At 47.2% G+C, this 21,298-nt stretch overlaps 1 non-coding gene across 1 annotated transcript; it reads right to left on the bottom strand.

Annotated features, from left to right (window-relative positions):
• Positions 1–2,950: 2,950 nt before the first annotated feature.
• Positions 2,951–3,033, bottom strand: trnal-uaa (transfer RNA leucine (anticodon UAA)). Its single transcript has one exon. It is a non-coding gene; the product is annotated as a tRNA-Leu (tRNA).
• Between the last annotated feature and the right edge of the window lie 18,265 nt (positions 3,034–21,298).

The following is a 21,298-nucleotide window of genomic DNA, read 5'->3' as shown; positions in this document are numbered from 1 at the left end:
ATGAAATGCAAATTAATTACTTAAAAATCATACAATGTGATTTTCTGGAGTTTTGTTTTAGATTCCGTCTCTCACAGTTGAAGTGTACCTATGATAAAAATTACAGACCTCTACATGCTTTGTATGTAGGAAAACCTACAAAATCGGCAGTGTATCAAATACTTGTTCTCCCCACTGTATGTATATCTCATTAAGGGAGCCTAAAGATAAATCATCCTCAGTTTTTAATAAAGCATTTAAATGTAAGGTGAGTGTGTTGGGGGCAACTTCCCCTCCTACAAACGGAGCAACTGGGCCCCCCAGCAAACCAATGCAAGCAATAGTACCTAAAATAGCATCTTCCAAATCATGTCCAACATCATTGAGTTACACAGATATTTTATATATACTGTGTGATGATTTGGACATGATTTGGCACGAAAATTAAAAGAGGGACCTTACATCAAAACCTCATCATAGTGAGGGTATTAATAGTGAGATGTGCAATACCATTTTGTTTCAATATTTGATTTATTTAAGTAAAATAAGACACCTAGACTTTAGCTTTTAAGAGTTCATTACAACATCAAAAAATCTAAAGAAAATAGATTATAACACTGGCGGGCTGTTACCCCATAGTTGGGGGAAAATGCCCCTTTTATAAAAACAATATTTAATTAAATAACAACAACAAGTGTAAAATGTATCCATTTATTTCCCTTCATAGTTTGTTTGCCTTTGCAAAACCATCACACACATACCTCATTTTTACCAAATGTTTTTGTGTCAACAATTGGACATATCTTAGGAAGGGTGAGCTACTTAATACAGTTGACGTCGGAAATGTACATACACCTTAGACAAATGCATTTAAACTCAGTTATTCACAATTACTGACATTTAAGCTTAGTAAAAATTCCCTGTTTTAGGTCAGTTAGGATTACCACTTTATATGCTGCCACCCCGTGCTTCATGGTTTGGATGGTGTTCTTCGGCTTGCAAGCCTCCCCCTTTTCCTCCAAACATAACGATGGCCAAAATGGTCTGTTCCCACCAAAGTACGTTCAACTCTAGGGGACAGAACGTCTCTCCTTCCTGAGCAGTATGACGGCTGCTTGGTCCCATGGTGATTATACTTGCGTGCTATTTTTTGTACAGATGGACCTGGTACCTTCAGGCATTTGGAAATTGCTATCGAGGATGAATCAGACTTGTGGAAGTCTACACTTCTTTTCTGAGGTCTTGGCTGATTTCTTTAGATTTCCCCATGATGTCAAGCAAAGAGGCACTGAGTATGAAGGTAGACCTTGAAATACATCCACAGGTACACCCCCAATTGACTCAAATTATGTCAATTAGCCTCAGAAGCTTCTAAATCCATGACATCATTTACGACCATTTTCCAAGCTGTATAAAGGCACAGTTAACTTACTGTATGCAAACTTCTGACCCACTGGAATTGTAATATAATTCACTGTAAGTTAAATAATGTGTCTGTAAACAATTGTTGGGAAAATTACTTGTGTCATGCATTACTTGTGTCATGCACGGTTTGTAGTCCTAGCCGACTTGCCAAAACGATAGTTTGTCAACAAGAAATTTGTGGAGTGGTTAAAAAACTAGTTTTAATGATTCCAACCTAAGTGTATGTAAACTTCCGACTTCAACTGTATCTAATTGATAAAGGGCACAAGCCAACACTTGGAAACCTAAAATGGAAATCTGAAAAACAGTCTATGCCTGGACCCCAGTGGCTTTAGTGACGCAGAGATGTTGATCTTCCATTGTAGGGCAACCCATTGTAGGCTGTTGTCCGGATCATTGTACAAATTAGTGCTCCACAGGGCCCTCATGCTGTTTTCAGGGAACAGCACAGGTAAAGTGAGCCGACCAAAGAGGAGGACTCCAAAAAGAAGATGGAATGTAAGACCAACTGGTTTATCGGTCAGGATCAGAAGGAGAGCTTATTTGTAGGGAAAAGAACCACAGGCCAAATGTCAACTCATGATGGGCTACATAGGCTATAGGCAGCTAACATGTCACCATTAGGCAACATGCTAAAACATGCATGAAATTAGTCAACATTTAACATTAAATGTTGACTACACTGGCAGCAGTATATGTATCAGGTCTTGCACTATGTTTTACATAATGCCATGTATTTACAAAGCTACTAGTTAATACAATGTTTACAGTTATTTTATTACTGTGTAATTTCATAGATATATGGAAACCTATCATAAAGTCTTTACTGTCTGAGATATATAATACTGCTTTAATTCTTGTAATGTAAATTATGTTGTGCCCTTGGCCTGAAAATTATGTAATTGAATGGGCATGTATTGCAGGCCTACTCATAAAGGAGTTCTAATGACCCCTTGTGTCCAAAAGAGGACATTGCCCTGTCATTTAATCACTGACGAAAAAAATAAATAACTTTATTCTAAACACAATGTGGCATGAATGAAGCTCAGGAGTAAAATAGTAATAGTCAAGTGCACGTTCTGTATTTCAACAATAAGTACACTATACACATTTTTTTTTGTGAACATAACTCATTGTTATTACAACATTATTATATCGTAGTTAATCAAGACAATACATTATATTGGCCAGTAGGAGGTAGCCATATACGCTTTATCATTTGACAAAAACGAGAAATAAACAGTAATACAATATATTAAACTGCTTCTTATATGACATAAATGTGTTACAATAATAGTAGCCCTACTATCAGACATGATTATGCTATCTAACACACTGATAATGGTGCCGGATTACGTTGCAACATTCTAGTTTCGTTTATTGCTACAAACTGAATGCAGCATGTTACAAGCAATACACTAACGTTGTGTAGAGAGCACCGCCTACAATACAAACCCTTCAATTGAATAACAATGCCGCATAATGATTGTGTTCATATAAGATGGAAGTGGGTCTAATTTCACGGAATTCCTTGAGAAAAATAATCTACCAGGAGTGGGGTTCGAACCCACGCGGACACATGTCCATTGGATCTTAAGTCCAACGCCTTAACCACTCGGCCATCCTGGTATGCACAACAACATGTCATGACATTTTGATTTATAAACCTGAGACTGAACCATTTTTACAACGACGATTGTTGCATGCATGCCAAAATGCACAGTAATAATTCCATATTAACTGTAAACACATTACTTTGCTTATCTTAATCGTCAAGGTCAAAAACGAAGTAAGCATACGCCTATTAAAATACTCTAGTTGTGTTAGAATACCCATACTAACATACTGTATTATTACATTCTTAATAAGTAACCTCATATACTACCTACTATATACTAATACATAATTTTAGTATATGCTTTCAACTGAGAGTACGGCGCGCTTTGCCTCTTTATCGGAAATTGATGTTGTTGCTATGCAATCTCTTGTTAGCTTAACAAGTTACTTGTTTTTTTTGTTTTTTTAAATAATATATTAAATAGTAACATCAAGAGAAAAAATATAATAATAATACAAATCCACATATCAATTCAAATACAGACATGTAGTGAATACATTTTTGACGTTTTGTATACGTTTTACAAATCAGATAACAAATTACGAAAAGGGGCTTTTTCTTCATAAATGTTGATTCGTGTATGAAACATTTTCCTAATAAAACAAAGAGATGCAATAACATACGTTCAATTGTGGAATCAGTATAGTAAAATAATATGTCAAACTTTGATATTTCCATGGTTGTATGCATTTTGTTATAGTTATAGTATAGTGTAGTAAGATATAGTATTGTAATGACCTGACTAGATCATAAATGAACAATTGTCCAGACAGAGGCTTGAGTTTACGAATTGACGGTTTATTACACCAACTTTACACAGGCTACTGTTTGGGCCGTAGCACACACCAAATAGATGACAGATAACCCACAAGCCAATCGTGACCTTCTCTTGTGAAACCCAGACGTAAGAGAGAGAGAGAACAAAGGCTGAACCTGGTCTTAACTTCCAATGCTCCACCCCCCTGCCCAACCCCCCTCCACGCCACTCCGCCAACCACCAGGATGCCCGGCATCAGAACATTCCAGGCATTCCCGTGATTGGCAGATAGCAGGTTGATTGACAGGTCGGACCCCGCGAACACCGGGTACTGGTCAGTACAACACAACCACCTCCTAGCCTAACACATAACACACAGCTGTCTGTGCGGGTCGCTACACAGCCCCCCCACCACAAAGTCCCTCGTCCCCGAGGGAACAAACAAAGTCTCTGAAGCGACCCGGAGGTCTCCTTTGCCTGCGTGGCCGTGATGGTCGCAGAGTGCCCCTCTGGGACCCAGGGGATGAAGGCAGGGATATGGGTGACAAGGAAGCGGGAACGGGTAATACAGTCCGTGGCTCTGGGGAACCACGCGGTGACACAGGGGGCAGACAGGGGAGTGGGCTGTCTGGAGCCTTGTCTGCGGCACCTGAGGGTGGGTGCCTGGAGAATGTCATTGCCAGAGAGGGGAATTGTGGGGGTTCCTGGGGTTTGGGGAGAAGAGGCCCCTCTGTATGGGGCTAACCTGTCCCGGTGCAGTGCCACCTTTCTCCCCCTGGGAGGAAGCTGCACCGGGTACACAACCTCCCCTACCCTCTCCAGGACACTGCAGGGTCCCACCCAGTGACTGTCCAACTTGGGGCATCTGCCTTTTTTCCTTAGGGGCTGTAGACCCAGACCAGCTCCCCAGCCACAAAGTGCCTTCCCGGGTGTGCACGTCATAGTTCCTTTTCTGCCTCACACCTGCATTCACCAGCTGCTCTCTGGCGAAGGTGTGGGCTGTCTCAGGCGGTCCTGGTGTCTCCGGGCATACTCCGGCCCCGGAGGAACATGAGGGCTATCCAGGGGGTCGACCAAACGCCATCTCCGCAGGGGTGCGGATCTTTCTCCCCAGCATGAGGAGGGCAGGCGTGCAGGAAGTGGAGTCTTGGACAGCGGAGCGGCATGCCATGAGGACCATAGGCAGGTGCTTGTCCCAGTCACGCTGGTGTTTGGAAGAGACGATGGCCAGCTGCTGTCCAAGCGTTTTGTTGAAGCGCTCCACAAGGCCATCACTTTGAGGATGGAGAGGAGTAGTGCGGGTCTTGTGCATACCCAGCCTCTCACACATGGTGGCGAACACACGGGACTCAAAGTTTCTGCCTTGGTCGCTGTGGATGGACTCTGCAGCTCCAAACCTGCTGAACTTGATTACCAACAACGACGAGACGGCCTACAGGGAGGAGGTGAGGGCCCTCGGAGGGTGGTGTCAGGAAAATAACCTCACACTCAACGTCAACAAAACTAAGGAGATGATTGTGGACTTCAGGAAACAGCAGAGGGAACACCCCTATCCACTTCGATGGAACAGTAGTGGAGAGGGTAGCTAGTGTTAAGTTCCTCGGCATACACATCACAGACAAACTGAATTGGTCCACTCACACTGACAGCGTCGTGAAGAAGGCGCAGCAGCGCCTATTCAACCTCAGGAGGCTGAAGAAATTCGGCTTGTCACCAAAAGCACTCACAAACTTCTACAGATGCACAATCGAGAGCATCCTGGCGGGCTGTATCACCGCCTGGTACGGCAACTGCTCCGCCCTCAACCGTAAGGCTCTCCAGAGGGTAGTGAGGACTGCACAACGCATCACCGGGGCAAACTACCTGCCCTCCAGGACACCTACACCACCCGTTGTTACAGGAAGGCCATAAAGATCATCAAGGACATCAACCACCCGAACCACTGCCTGTTCCCCCGCTATCATCCAGAAGGCGAGGTCAGTACAGGTGCATCAAAGCTGGGACCGAGAGACTGAAAAACAGCTTCTATCTCAAGGCCATCAGACTGTTAAACAGCCACCACTAACAGTGAGTGGCTGCTGCCAACACACTGTCATTGACACTGACCCAACTCCAGCCATTTTAATAATGGGAATTGATGGGAATTATGTAAATATATCACTAGCCACTTTAAACAATGCTACCTTATATAATGTTACTTACCCTACATTATTCATCTCATATGCATATGTATATACTGTACTCTACATCATCGACTGCATCCTTATGTAACACATGTATCACTAGCCACTTTAACTATGCCACTTTGTTTACTTTGTCTACACACTCATCTCATATGTATATACTGTACTCGATACCATCTACTGTATGCTGCTCTGTACCATCACTCATTCATATATCCTTATGTACATGTTCCTTATCCCCTTACACTGTGTATAAGACAGTAGTTTTGGAATTGTTAGTTAGATTACTTGTTGGTTATCACTGCATTGTCGGAACTAGAAGCACAAGCATTTCGCTACACTCGCATTTAACATCTGCTAACCATGTGTATGTGACAAATAAAATTTGATTTGATTTGATTTGAACATCCCCGCTGTCAGGGCGTCGACGATGGTCTCTGCCTCCTGGTCAGGCAGAGCATAGGCCTCGGGCCATTTTGTGAAATAGTCCATGGCCGTGAGCACCCAGCGGTTTCCACTGTCTGTGGTGGGGAACGGCCCAACTACATCCACTCCCACCCTCTCCATGGGAGCCCCCACTGGGAACTGTTGGAGCTGAGCATGAGAGCGGCCTGGGGGGCCCTTTCTCGCTGTGCAGTTGTCACAGCGGCGACAAAAGTCCTCCACATCCCTCTTGTGCTGCCCCCAGTAGAAGCCCTGACGGAGACGGCGCAGTGTTTTTGTGACCCCAAAGTGTCCAGTCCCCCATGAGTACTCTGGAGCACAGCCTCCCGCAATGCTTTTGGGACCACCACCTGCCACCTCTCCTCTCCCGTAGCTGACTCCTTCCATGCCCGCTGTAGCACGCCATCAGCCAGCCGCAGTCTCTCAAACTTCGACCACAACCCTTTGGTCGCGAGTGAGAGCGCTGTCACCTCTTCCCATGGTGGCCTCACCTGCGCCTCTACCCACTGTAGCACTGGCTGTAGGTCTGTGTCCCGTCCCTGCTGCTGCCGCCATTCAGCCACGTCGACAGTCTGCAGCTCACAGCAGACAGGCCCGCTCGCCCGACACACTGTGGCACAGACACCCTCCTCTGCACGCAGCTCTCTCTCCCGTCCCTCTCTCCGTTCACAGTGGCGGCAGCCGTCTGCAGTACAGGGCCGACGGGACATGGCGTCGGCGTTGGAGTGGCGTGCCCCTGCCCTGTGCACCACCGTGAAGTCATACGGCTGAAGCTCCTCCAACCAGCGTGCCACCTGCCCCTCTGGCTCTCTGAAAGACATGAGCCACTGGAGAGCAGAGTGGTCAGTCCTTACAGTAAAGGGCAGACCACCCAGGTAGTACTTGAAGTGTTTGACGGAAGCCACAACAGCCAAGAGCTCCCGCCGGGTGACACAGTAGCGGCGCTCATGTTTGTCAAATGTTTTGCTGAAGTACGCCACCACTCTCTCCCCTCTGGTCCCACCTGGGCCAGCACCCCACCCATGCCCACATTGCTCGCATCTGTGTCCAGGATAAAGGGCAAGGTGAGGTCAGGGGGCGAGCACGGGGCCTCGATCAGTGCACGTTTGAGGGTGTTGAACGCCTCCTCACACTCCACTGTCCAAGTGAAAGCCTTGTCCTTCGGCAGCAGGCGGTTCAGTGGAGCAGCAACGCTTGAGAAGCCCCGTACAAACCTCCTGTACTACGAGGCCAGGCCCAGGAAGCTCTTCAGCTGACGCTGGTCGGTGGGGGTGGGCCAGTCTCTGACAGCCCCTACCTTGTCCTCCATGGTGCTGATCCCCTCCTTCGCCACTCGGTGGCCCAAGAAGGACACCTCTCTCCTCATGAAGTGGCACATCTCGGGGTGGAGCTTCAGACCTGCGGCAGCCACCCGCTCCAGCACACGCTGAAGCGCCACCAGGGCTGACTGGAAGGAGCTGCCATGGGCCAGGATGTCATCGAGGTATACCAGACACTGCTGTCGGTGGATGCCATCCAGCACCCTGTCCATCAAACGCTCAAAAGTAGCTGGAGCGTTGCACAGGCTGAAGCACAGGACCTTGAATTGCCAGTATCCTCTGTTAGTGGAGAATGCAGTTTTGGCTCTGGCCTCTGGGGAGAGGGGCACCTGCCAGTAGCCACTGCAGAGGTCTAGTGAGGAGAACCAGGCGGACCTCCTAACTAGGTCCAGCGACTCATCGATACGTGGTATGGGGTATGAGTCCTTCCTGGTTACCTCATTCAGCCGCCTGTAGTCCACACAGAACCTCAGCTTGCCCCCCTTCTCAGGAACCATGACGACTGGCGCCGCCCAGGGGCTGTCTGAGGGCTCGATGAAGTCTGCCCGCTGCATCTCCCACAAAGCCTTGTCTGCAGTCTCCTGGCGTGCCAGCGGGATACGGCGGGGATGCATCTTGATGGGTCCAGCATCACCTGTGTCGATCTCATGCTGCACCAGATGAGTCTGACCCACCTCTTCCTCACTCAACGCAAAGCTGTCTCTGAATTCAAACAGCAACTGCCACAACCGTTCCTGCTGCTCAGGGTCAAGACCAACACAGTTCCTCCCCCATATCTCCCTCACTGCAGACAGTGTCCTCTCCTCTCCCATCTGGGGTAGCTGGGCTGGGGGGGTGCGGCCCGGGCTCACAGAGGGCTGTGTCATGGAGGTAGCTGGGGAATGTAACACACCGCCGTAGGTGACAGGGGACTGGGGAAAAGTCACACACAGCTGTGGGGGAGGGGGCGCAGCCATGAGTCTCTGCTGCTTTAACTGTTGGAGTAAAGGGTTTGTTGGGTTGAGTGAATGTGACATTAGGGGGGCCATGGTGACTTCCGTCCCTCCCTGGAAGCTCAGTGTGCCCCTATTTAGGTCTAACTGGCAGCCTGTGCTCCTAAGAAAGTCCAACCCCAGGATACAAGGGTCCTGCACAGCTGCCACCCACATAGGATGACGCACAGTCCTGCCCCCTACTGTCAGAGTCATTATTCCCTTCCCTTTCATGGGTGCCAGCTCACCTGTGACTGTGCGGAGCTGCACAGTTGTAGGCTCACACTGAGTCCAACCTGGCACAATATCTGGCCTCACCAGGGTTACTGTGGACCCAGTGTCCACCAGGGCGGAGCAGGGCACCCCCTCCACAGTGACAGGGACATGACAAAAGTCCCCAACACAGGTCCGGCCCACCACAACAACAGGCTCCATCCGCTTGCCCTCGTCTGCTTCTGGGGGAAGTGGAGCCTTGCTTCCCCGTCTGTGCCGGTGGGCTCCTCCTGAAGATGATGGTGGTTGGGATAGAAAGCCAGGGGTCCGCACTACCCGGTCTATGCGGACCCCGAGCCGTTTCCCTGAGCTCTGGGGGACATGGGGCAATCTCGGCGCAGATGGCCTGGCTGGCCACAACCCCAGCAGACCCTGGGACCAGGGCGTGTGTTTCGTTCCGCCTGTAGCGACACAGCACGAATGAGTTTTGTCATTCTCTCTGCCCCCAGCTCACACAGAGGGTGTGTCTCCCTGCACCCCCACCAAAGCCCCAGCTGAAGCCCCAGCCCACACCAGCTCCCTCTCCAAAGCCATCTCCAAGGCTGTCTGCAATGACTCAGGATGAGCCAGCTGGGTCTGTATGCGCAGCTCCGTAGGAGAGAGCGCCTGTATGAACTGGTCCCATGCTAGCTCGCTCTGCACGGAGGGGGCATGTGAGCATATGCCCGCCGAGAGAGGCTCTCAATGTCATTAGCTAGCACCCGTAGAGGCTCTCCAGGCTGCCTGCGTCTATTACTCAGTTCGGAGCGCAGTAGCCCGGGCTGTACACACTGTCCATAGCGCCTCCTCAGTGCTCCCACTAAAGCCCCATAATCATGCCTGTCCTCGGGGCTAATCAATATCAAACAGGCCAGAGCTTCATCCGTGAGGCATAAAGCCAACTGCAGTGCCCTTTCTTCATCCGACCACCCCCTAAAATGAGCTAACAGTTCAAACTGAGCATGAAAAGCTTCCCAATCCGCCTTACCGGAATACTTCGGGGTCTTAACAGATACGGACGCAGCCGGGAACTGGGCGCCGCCATGTTTGTTTACATCCTGAGCCCCAGATTCCTCGTCACGCCGCGTCGACGTCACCACTTCGGTCCGCCCACCAGAATCCGCGCGAAATACATTCGACGAAGCACTCATGCCCGCTTCAGCCGCCATCGCTCTAACCCTCAAGCGGCCTCTGCGCTCCGACGCCCTGGCGATCTCCTCAGACAGAGCCCCCGACGTCCATTCACACGCACCTCCTTGGCCATAATCGTCCCCTACCTCCACCTTCACTTTCGGATTCCCTCGAAGCATTTTCAATCCCGTTCTCACCTACGGTAGCTAGCCACATAAGTCAGCTAGCTAGCTGGCTAACTTGTATCAACGTTTTTACTTCTGACACCAATGTAATGACCTGACTAGATCATAAATGAACAATTGTCCAGACAGAGGCATGAGTTTACGAATGACGGTTTATTACACCAACTTTACACAGGCTACTGTTTGGGCCGTAGCACACGCCAAATAGATGACAGATAACCCACAAGCCAATCGTGACCTTCTCTTGTGAAACCCAGACGTAAGAGAGAGAGAACAAAGGCTGAACCTGGTCTTAACTTCCAATGCTCCACCCCCCTGCCCAACCCCCCTCCACGCCACTCCGCCAACCACCAGGATGCCCGGCATCAGAACATTCCAGGCATTCCCGTGATTGGCAGATAGCAGGTTGATTGACAGGTCGGACCCCGCGAACACCGGGTACTGGTCAGTACAACACAACCACCTCCTTCCTAGTCGCTACAGTATTACATCAGTCCAGAACACTATGTAAACAATGACAGAAGAAGTGTTTTTATTTCTTATTTCTTTAACTTTTATTTAACTAGGCAAGTCAGTTAAGAACAAATTATTATTTTACAATGACAGGGTTCACGGGCAAAATGACAGAATTTTACATTGTCAGCTCAGGGTTTCAATCCAGCAAACTTTCTGTTAGTGGCCCAATGCTCTAACCACCACAATATATTTTTCGAGAACAAGTTAAGGTAAAATAACATTTTTTTTCTATCTAAAATCGACCCATTATTCCATATGAACGTTTATGAGGTGAAAAGTTGTTTATATAGCAAAGCCCAGCACATTAAAGCCTGCTTGTAAAAAGATGCCTATTTCACAGCAAGTTTACCCACAATATAGGGACATTGTAGTAAAAAATTAAGCCCTCCGAGCTTCTGAAAATCAAAATGAGGTACATAATTTCAGAAACTATGAGGATTTTTAAAGTACCTTTGAACGCAGTTGACTTTTGATATCTGATTAAAGAGAGTGAAGTCTAAGACATTTAGACCGCCATCACAAACCCTGTTGGTGATAAGATAAAAATCTAATGTTATCTTATGTGGTTTGTTTATCCATATGAAGATGTACAATAACCTATCTAAGGTACAGCAAGTGGATTTGGGAATGTCAAAGATGAAAAAAGAGGATGCACAAGATAGTCCCTCAGCTTTGGATTAAAGCACTATTCCATGAAGACTTAAATCCCTAACTAGCCACGAGGATAATTTTTTTTGACAGATTCCGTTTACAGGGTTCAAATTAAGATTATTCACAGCCTTAAGATTTTTGGTGAACTTTACACCAAGCTAGGTTACAGTATATTTTTCTGAGGTGTTACAATTTGCTGGATTGACAGCTCCTATCAGAACAAACATCTCACATTTGGAAAGATGTAGTACCAAACCTGAGATTTTGGAGAACTGCTTCACAATATCCAATGCTAATCGAGCTTGTAACACATTTTTCAAAAAAAGTGAGTTGTCATCCACCATTTGGGATATCTTGATCTCTCTGGCCTGGAATGTAATGCCTTCAAATTGACTTTGATAAATTAATGAGCATAAGATTTGAGATACTAACAAACATTTTAAAAAGTTTGATTGGACAACCTTGTCGTGTTCCTTTGCAAATGTTAAACCTTGATGATGTTCAATGACAGAGTTTGATACAGCTATTGCCACCATTATACAGAGTTCTAACAGGATCAACTGTCACGTTCGTCGTAAGAATTATCGGACCAAGGTGCAGCGTGATATGGTTTCCACATGTTTATTAACTGAAAACGCACAAAACAATAAAGAATGAACAAAACGTGAAGACAATGGAGTGCTCACAGGCAACTACACAAAACCAAGATCCCACAAAACACAATATGGAAATGGCTGCCCAAATATGATCCCCAATCAGAGACAACGATAAACAGCTGCCTCTGATTGGGATCCATACCAGGCTAACATAGAAATAAACAACCTAGATTACCCACCCTAGTCACACCCCGACCTAACCAAAATAGAGAATAAAAAGGCTCTCTATGGTCAGTGTGTGACAGTACCCCCAAGGTGCGGACTCCGACCGCAAAACCTGACTCTATAGGGGAGGGTCCAGGTGGGCATCTAGCATCGGTGGCGGCTCCGGTGCGGGATGAAGAACCCGCTCATCCAGCGGATCTACCAGCATCGAGGGCGGCTCTGGTGCAGGGCGAAGAACCTGCTCAGCTCGCGGATCCGCCAGCATCAGTGGCGGCTCTGGTGCGGGACGAAGAACCCGCTCATCTTGCATTTATCAAGAATGCCATCAGATCAGGTAGCCTGATGTCAGATGTGTCCATGTAAATAGGAATAGGCAAAACATGTAAACTTTTTAATCTAACTATCATATTATTCTGACTATCAGCAATAATTACATAATTGTGTGCATGTAACCATTACTATTACTATGTGACCCTAATTAACTGTCTCATCTGCTATCGTTAGCCAAGTTAGCTAGTAATGTTAGCTAGCTAGTAGCCTTTGAATATAGTCTAAACATAATTATTTGTGCAGCGTAATTATGTTTTTCTTTCCCAGAAAAACCTTGAATCTTAACTCGTAAATGGCTAGCATACTAGCAAGCTTACAAATCCAGCCTATCTTGTGCATACCGCACTTCATTCTTTCATCCACTAATGTATGATATTAATATGCATTAACAAGCAGGCGTTAGAATGTCTTGGAAGTTGGAACTACTTTCATGGAACTGACACGGAGCTTTACTGCCTCCTTCTGCTTAAAAAGTGCAGCAGAGATGAGGATGGTGGAATTGTGTGTCTTCACAAAAAGTAACTTTGTTATGTTAGATTTGTTAGAAAAACAACTCAGATTCAAATTGTGTACTTTTTGGGGTGGAAGGAAATACGGACATTTCGAATTTGATTGAAATTGACCTACATCGATCAATGTTTTCTTTAAGCACAAAAGCTAACCGACTAACTTGCCAGCTACTTCCAAACACCTCACACTGACCATTTCAGTCACCCTATAGCAGAGCTGGTTAGGCTGTTTTCATGTAATCCAGAGAGTTGTTGACTGTAACGTTGACTGCTGCTTAATTTAATTACTTTTTTTTGCCAACGTTTACTGACACTGGCCATATTCAACGGGTGTTCAACGGGTGTTGAGCGTTTGTATATTAATCTGTTATTCTCCGCACTGAAATGAATCGGAGTGGAAGGAAATACAGGCATTTCACATATCAGTTTGCAAACAGTGTATATATGTATATACAGTGGGGCATAAAAGTATTTAGTCAGCCACCAATTGTGCATGTTCTCCCACTTAAAAAGATGAGAGAGGCCTGTAATTTTCATCATAGGTACACTTACATTTACATTTACATTTAAGTCATTTAGCAGACGCTCTTATCCAGAGCGACTTACAAATTGGTGCATTCACCTTATGACATCCAGTAGAATAGTCACTTTAAAATAGTGCATCTAAATCTTAAAGGGGGGGGGGTGAGAAGGATTACTTATCCTATCCTAGGTATTCCTTAAAGAGGTGGGGTTTCAGGTGTCTCCGGAAGGTGGTGATTGACTCCGCTGTCCTGGCGTCGTGAGGGAGTTTGTTCCACCATTGGGGGCCAGAGCAGCGAACAGTTTTGACTGGGCTGAGCGGGAACTGTACTTCCTCAGTGGTAGGGAGGCGAGCAGGCCAGAGGTGGATGAACGCAGTGCCCTTGTTTGGGTGTAGGGCCTGATCAGAGCCTGGAGGTACTGAGGTGCCGTTCCCCTCACAGCTCCGTAGGCAAGCACCATGGTCTTGTAGCGGATGCGAGCTTCAACTGGAAGCCAGTGGAGAGAGCGAAGGAGCGGGGTGACGTGAGAGAACTTGGGAAGGTTGAACACCAGACGGGCTGCGGCGTTCTGGATGAGTTGTAGGGGTTTAATGGCACAGGCAGGGAGCCCAGCCAACAGCGAGTTGCAGTAGTCCAGACGGGAGATGACAAGTGCCTGGATTAGGACCTGCGCCGCTTCCTGTGTGAGGCAGGGTCGTACTCTGCGGATGTTGTAGAGCATGAACCTACAGGAACGGGCCACCGCCTTGATGTTAGTTGAGAACGACAGGGTGTTGTCCAGGATCACGCCAAGGTTCTTAGCGCTCTGGGAGGAGGACACAATGGAGTTGTCAACCGTGATGGCGAGATCATGGAACGGGCAGTCCTTCCCCGGGAGGAAGAGCAGCTCCGTCTTGCCGAGGTTCAGCTTGAGGTGGTGATCCGTCATCCACACTGATATGTCTGCCAGACATGCAGAGATGCGATTCGCCACCTGGTCATCAGAAGGGGGAAAGGAGAAGATTAATTGTGTGTCGTCTGCATAGCAATGATAGGAGAGACCATGTGAGGTTATGACAGAGCCAAGTGACTTGGTGTATAGCGAGAATAGGAGAGGGCCTAGAACAGAGCCCTGGGGGACACCAGTGGTGAGAGCGCGTGGTGAGGAGACAGATTCTCGCCACGCCACCTGGTAGGAGCGACCTGTCAGGTAGGACGCAATCCAAGCGCGGGCCGCGCCGGAGATGCCCAACTCGGAGAGGGTGGAGAGGAGGATCTGATGGTTCACAGTATCGAAGGCAGCCGATAGGTCTAGAAGGATGAGAGCAGAGGAGAGAGAGTTAGCTTTAGCGGTGCGGAGCGCCTCCGTGATACAGAGAAGAGCAGTCTCAGTTGAATGACTAGTCTTGAAACCTGACTGATTTGGATCAAGAAGGTCATTCAGAGAGAGATAGCGGGAGAGCTGGCCAAGGACGGCACGTTCAAGAGTTTTGGAGAGAAAAGAAAGAAGGGATACTGGTCTGTAGTTGTTGACATCGGAGGGATTGAGTGTAGGTTTTTTCAGAAGGGGTGCAACTCTCGCTCTCTTGAGGACGGAAGGGACGTAGCCAGCGGTCAGGGATGAGTTGATGAGCGAGGTGAGGTAAGGGAGAAGGTCTCCAGAAATGGTCTGGAGAAGAGAGGAGGGGATAGGGTCAAGCGGGCAGGTTGTTGGGCGGCCGGCCGTCACAAGACGCGAGATTTCATCTGGAGAGAGAGGGGAGAAAGAGGTCAGAGCACAGGGTAGGGCAGTGTGAGCAGAACCAGCGGTGCCGTTTGACTTAGCAAACGAGGATCGGATGTCGTCGACCTTCTTTTCAAAATGGTTGACGAAGTCATCTGCAGAGAGGGGAGGAGGGGGAGGGGGAGGAGGATTCAGCAGTGAGGAGAAGGTGGCAAAGAGCTTCCTAGGGTTAGAGGCAGATGCTTGGAATTTAGAGTGGTAGAAAATTGCTTTAGCAGCAGAGACAGAGGAGGAAAATGTAGAGAGGAGGGAGTGAAAGGATGCCAGGTCCGCAGGGAGGCGAGTTTTCCTCCATTTCCGCTCAGCTGCCCGGAGCCCTGTTCTGTGAGCTCGCAATGAGTCGTCGAGCCACGGGGCGGGAGGGGAGGACCGCGCCGGCCTGGAGGATAGGGGACATAGAGAGTCAAAGGATGCAGAAAGGGAGGAGAGGAGGGTTGAGGAGGCAGAATCAGGAGATAGGTTGGAGAAGGTATGAGCAGAGGGAAGAGATGATAGGATGGAAGAGGAGAGAGTAGCGGGGGAGAGAGAGCGAAGGTTGGGACGGCGCGATACCATCCGAGTAGGGGCAGTGTGGGAGGTGTTAGATGAGAGCGAGAGGGAAAAGGATACAAGGTAGTGGTTGCAATGAGGTTAGTGGAAGAACAGCATCTAGTAAAGATGAGGTCGAGCGTATTGCCTGCCTTGTGAGTAGGGGAGGAAGGTGAGAGGGTGAGGTCAAAAGAGGAGAGGAGTGGAAAGAAGGAGGCAGAGAGGAATGAGTCAAAGGTAGACGTGGGGAGGTTAAAGTCGCCCAAGACTGTGAGAGGTGAGCCGTCCTCAGGAAAGGAGCTTATCAAGGTATCAAGCTCATTGATGAACTCTCTGAGGGAACCTGGAGGGCGATAAATGATAAGGATGTTAAGCTTGAAAGGGCTGGTAACTGTGACAGCATGGAATTCAAAGGAGGCGATAGACAGATGGGTGAGGGGAGAAAGAGAGAATGACCACTTGGGAGAGATGAGGATCCCGGTGCCACCACCCCGCTGACCAGAAGCTCTCGGGGTGTGCGAGAACACGTGGGCGGACGAAGAGAGAGCAGTAGGAGTAGCAGTGTTGTCTGTGGTGATCCATGTTTCCGTCAGTGCCAAGAAGTCGAGGGACTGGAGGGAGGCATAGGCTGAGATGAACTCTGCCTTGTTGGCCGCAGATCGGCAGTTCCAGAGGCTACCGGAGACCTGGAACTCCACGTGGGTCGTGCGCGCTGGGACCACCAGATTAGGGTGGCCGCGGCTACGCTGTGTGGAGCGTTTGTATGGTCTGTGCAGAGAGGAGAGAACAGGGATAGACAGACACATAGTTGACAGGCTACAGAAGAGGCTACGCTAATGCAAAGGAGATTGGAATGACAAGTGGACTACACGTCTCGAATGTTCAGAAAGTTAAGCTTACGTAGCAAGAATCTTATTGACTAAAATTATTAAAATGATACAGTACTGCTGAAGTAGGCTAGCTGGCAGTAGCTGCGTTGTTGACACTACACTAATCAAGTCGTTCCGTTGAGTGTAATAGTTTCTGCAGTGCTGCTATTCGGGGCTAGCTGGCTAGCTAGCAGTGTTGTTTACGTTACGTTGCGTTATAAGAACGACAATAGCTGGCTAGCTAACCTAGAAAATCGCTCTAGACTACACAATTATCTTTGATACAAAGACGGCTATGTAGCTAGCTACGATCAAACAAATCAAACCGTTGTACTGTAATGAAATGAAATGAAAATGTGATACTACCTGTGAGTGCGACCGGGTTGTTGAGTTCAATTCAGTAGACGTTGGCTAGCTGTTAGCTGTTAGCTGTTGGCTAGCTAGCAGAGTCTCCTACGTTAAGGACGACAAATAGCTGGCTAGCTAACCTCGGTAAATTAAGATAATCACTCCAAGACTACACACTCTAAACTACACAATTATCTTGGATACAAAGACAGCTATGTAGCTAGCTAACACTAAACTAATCAAGTTGTTCAGTTGAGTGTAATAGTACTACAGTGCTGCTAATCTGTGGGCGTTTGCTAGCGTTTGCTAGCTGGCTAGCTGCTGGGCGAATAGCAGTGAAGGCTACGTTAGGGCGACGAAATACGATAATTATGCAATTATCTCTGATACAAGGACGGCTATGTAGCTAGCTAAGAAGAAATTGCTAAGATTAGACAAATCAACCGTTGTACTATAATGAAATGTAATGAAATCTAATGAAAAAGTTATACTACCTGCGGAGCGAAGTGCGATGCGACCGCTCGCTCCAACCCGGAAGTTGTAAACGAGGGTGGAGGGTCAGAATACTGGACAGAGAGGGTATTAAACCCAGGGTGGAGGGTCAGAACACTGGACAGAGAGGGTATTAAACCCAGGGTGGAGGGTCAGAACACCGAGCAGACCCAGATCCCACAACAGCACCGAGCAGACCCAGATCCCACAACAGCACCGAGCAGACCCAGAACCCACAACAGCACCGAGCAGACCCAGATCCCACAACAGCACCGAGCAGACCCAGAACCCACAACAGCACCGAGCAGACCCAGATCCCACAACAGCACCGAGCAGACCCAGATCCCACAACAGCACCGAGCAGACCCCACAACAGCACCGAGCAGACCCAGATCCCACAACAGCACCGAGCAGACCCAGATCCCACAACAGCACCGAGCAGACCCCACAACAGCACCGAGCAGACCCAGATCCAACAACAACACCGACCAGACCCAGACCCCACAACAGCACCAAGCAGACCCAGATCCCACAACAGCACCGAGCAGACCCAGATCCCACAACAGCACCGAGCAGACCCAGATCCCACAACAGCACCGAGCAGACCCAGATCCCACAACAGCACCGAGCAGACCCAGATCCCACAACAGCACTGCTCCTGTATTAACATGAGGGATAAATTCACCCAGTTGGAGACCGAGATGGTAGAGCTCAAACGGCACTTCAACTATGACTGATAAAATGAGAGAAAAAATAAGTATTTGGTCACCTACAAACAAGCAAGATTTCAGGCTCTCACAGATCTGTAACTCCTCTGTCCTCCACTCGTTACCTGTATTAATGGCACCTGTTTGAACTTGTTATCAGTATAAAAGACACCTGTCCACAACCTCAAACAGTCACACTCCAAACTCCACTATGGCCAAGACCAAAGAGCTGTCAAAGGACACCAGAAACAAAATTGTAGACCTGCACCAGGCTGGGAAGACTGAATCTGCAATAGGTAAGCAGCTTGGTTTGAAGAAATCAACTGTGGGAGCAATTTTTAGGAAATGGAAGACATACAAGACCACTGATAATCTCCCTCGATCTGGGGCTCCACGCAAGATCTCACCCCGTGGGGTCAAAATGATCACAAGAACGGTGAGCAAAAATCCCATAACCACACGTGGGGACCTAGTGAATGACCTGCAGAGAGCTGGGACCAAAGTAACAAAGCCTACCATCAGTAACACACTACGCCGCCAGGGACTCAAATCCTGCAGTGCCAGACGTGTCCCCCTGCTTAATATCCTCTTGCTCCTACCTGGCATGCAGGCGTCCCATCTAGAGCTCTGGAAATGCAAATGCACTACGCTAAATGCTAATAGTATTAGTTAAAACTCAAACGTTCATTAAAATACACATGCAGGGTATTGAATTAAAGCTACACTCGTTGTGAATCCAGGCAACAAGTCAGATTTTTAAAATGCTTTTCCGCGAAAGCATGAGAAGCTATTATCTGATAGCATGTAACACCCCAAAAGACCCGCAAGGGGACGTAAACAAAATAATTAGCATATTTGGTGCTACACAAACCGCACAATAAAATATAAAACATTCATTACCTTTGACCATCTTCTTTGTTGGCACTCCTAGATGTCCCATAATCACTATTGGGTCTTTTTTTCTCAATTAAATCGGTCCATATAAAGCCTAGATATCGATCTATGAAGACTGTGTGATAAACGGAAAAAAAATGTGTTTCATAACGTAACGCCATTTTTTAAAATTCAAAAAGTCGACGATAAACTTTCACAAAACACTTCGAAATACTTTTGTAATGCAACTTTAGGTATTAGTACACGTTAATAAGCAATAAAATTCATCAGGAGGCGATGTCAATTCTATAGGTGTCTGTCTCGAAAAAATGTCTTGGAGAGAGCCCGACCAAAACATCCGGTCGGAGACCGGAGGGAATCGATTCCCTTGATTCGGTTAGACCAAGAATCAATTGCGAATCAAATGACAAGACTCTAGACAACGTGTGGAAGCTGTAGGCACTGCAACCTCGGCCTCATTTCATTCGGTTCACTTTGAACAATTCCTTGAAGTCGCGGATGGATATTTATTTCCATTTTCAGTGATCAGATTTTCATGCACTTTTCGATGAAACACACGTTCTGTTATAGTCACAGCCGTGATTTAACCAGTTTTATAAACGTCTGAGTGTTTTCTATCCACACATACTAATCATATGCATATACTATATTCCTGGCCTGAGTAACAGGGCGCTGAAATGTTGCGCGATTTTTAACAGAATGTTCGAAAAAGTAGAGGGTCGACTTAACAGGTTAAGCCAGTACATGTCCAGGCCCGTCTGAAGTTTGCTAGAGAGCATTTGGATGATCCAGAAGAAGATTGGGAGAATGTCATATGGTCAGATGAAACCAAAATATAACTTTTTGGTAAAAACTCAACTCGTCGTGTTTGGAGGACAAAGAATGCTGAGTTGCATCCAAAGAACACCATACTTACTGTGAAGCATTGGGGGTGGAAACATCATGCTTTGGGGCTGTTTTTCTGCAAAGGGACGAGGACGACTGATCCGTGTAAAGGAAAGAATGAATGGGGCCATGTATCGTGAGATTTTGAGTGAAAACCTTCTTCCATCAGCAAGATGAAACGTGGCACCGCCCGGGCAACGAAGGAGTGGCTTCGTAAGAAGTATTTCAAGGTCCTGGAGTGGCCTAGCCAGTCTCCAGATCTCAACCCCATTCAAAATCTTTGGGGGGAGTTGAAAGTCCGTGTTGCGCAGCAACAGCCCCAAAACATCACTGCTCTAGAGGAGATCTGCATGGAGGAATGGGCCAAAATACCAGCAACAGTGTGTGAAAACCTTGTGAAGACTTACAGAAAACGTTTGACCTCTGTCATTGCCAACAAAGGGTATAAAACAAAGTATTGAGATAAACTTTTGTTATTGACCAAATACTTATTTTCCACCATAATTTGCAAATAAATTCAATAAAAATCATACATTGTGATTTTCTGGATTTAAAAAAAAAATTTAGTCTGTCATAGTTGAAGTGTACCTATGATGAAAATGATAGGCCAAAATTACAACTAGATGATTTGTGACGGCACCCCATCAACGTTTCACATCCCTGACCTAAATGGTTCCATCACCAGATCAAAGGCTAGGGCTATGAGGTTTTGTTTCAAATTACTCAACTGCTATTACGTCAAATTCAATATCGTGCATTTATATCGTGCATTCATCTAAATATAGGTTGTATGATGTTGCCTAGTCTAGGAAAAAGTGAGTCAACTCATGACACATGACGAAAAATCTGGATGAGCCAGGTGATTCAGGTCTGGGTACTTGTTTCACTTTTCCTTGTGACAGAGGAGAACTTCTTCCTGTGTCTCAATTCAGTTACGTCTTTCACTTCAGCATAGCGGAAATAGAAGTGACCCACTCATCTACCCACAGGCTCACGCACGCACGCAGGCACACACACACACACACACATACATCCACATTTCATTTGAGAAATCTGGACAAGTCAACACTTACCATTGCATTACATTTATTACATGATTTATTAAATTTTGCACTTAGACATTATTCCTATTGGATATGACTTGTCCAAATGGCATTAGTCCAATGGGTCAACTGCACAGAACCTGATATTCAAAGCA

This window comes from Oncorhynchus keta, chromosome 19, assembly GCF_023373465.1.
Source record: "Oncorhynchus keta strain PuntledgeMale-10-30-2019 chromosome 19, Oket_V2, whole genome shotgun sequence".
Lineage (NCBI taxonomy): Eukaryota > Metazoa > Chordata > Actinopteri > Salmoniformes > Salmonidae > Oncorhynchus > Oncorhynchus keta.
The sequence above is the reverse complement of the archived record's forward strand: the minus strand, read 5'-3'. Positions and strand labels throughout refer to the sequence as shown.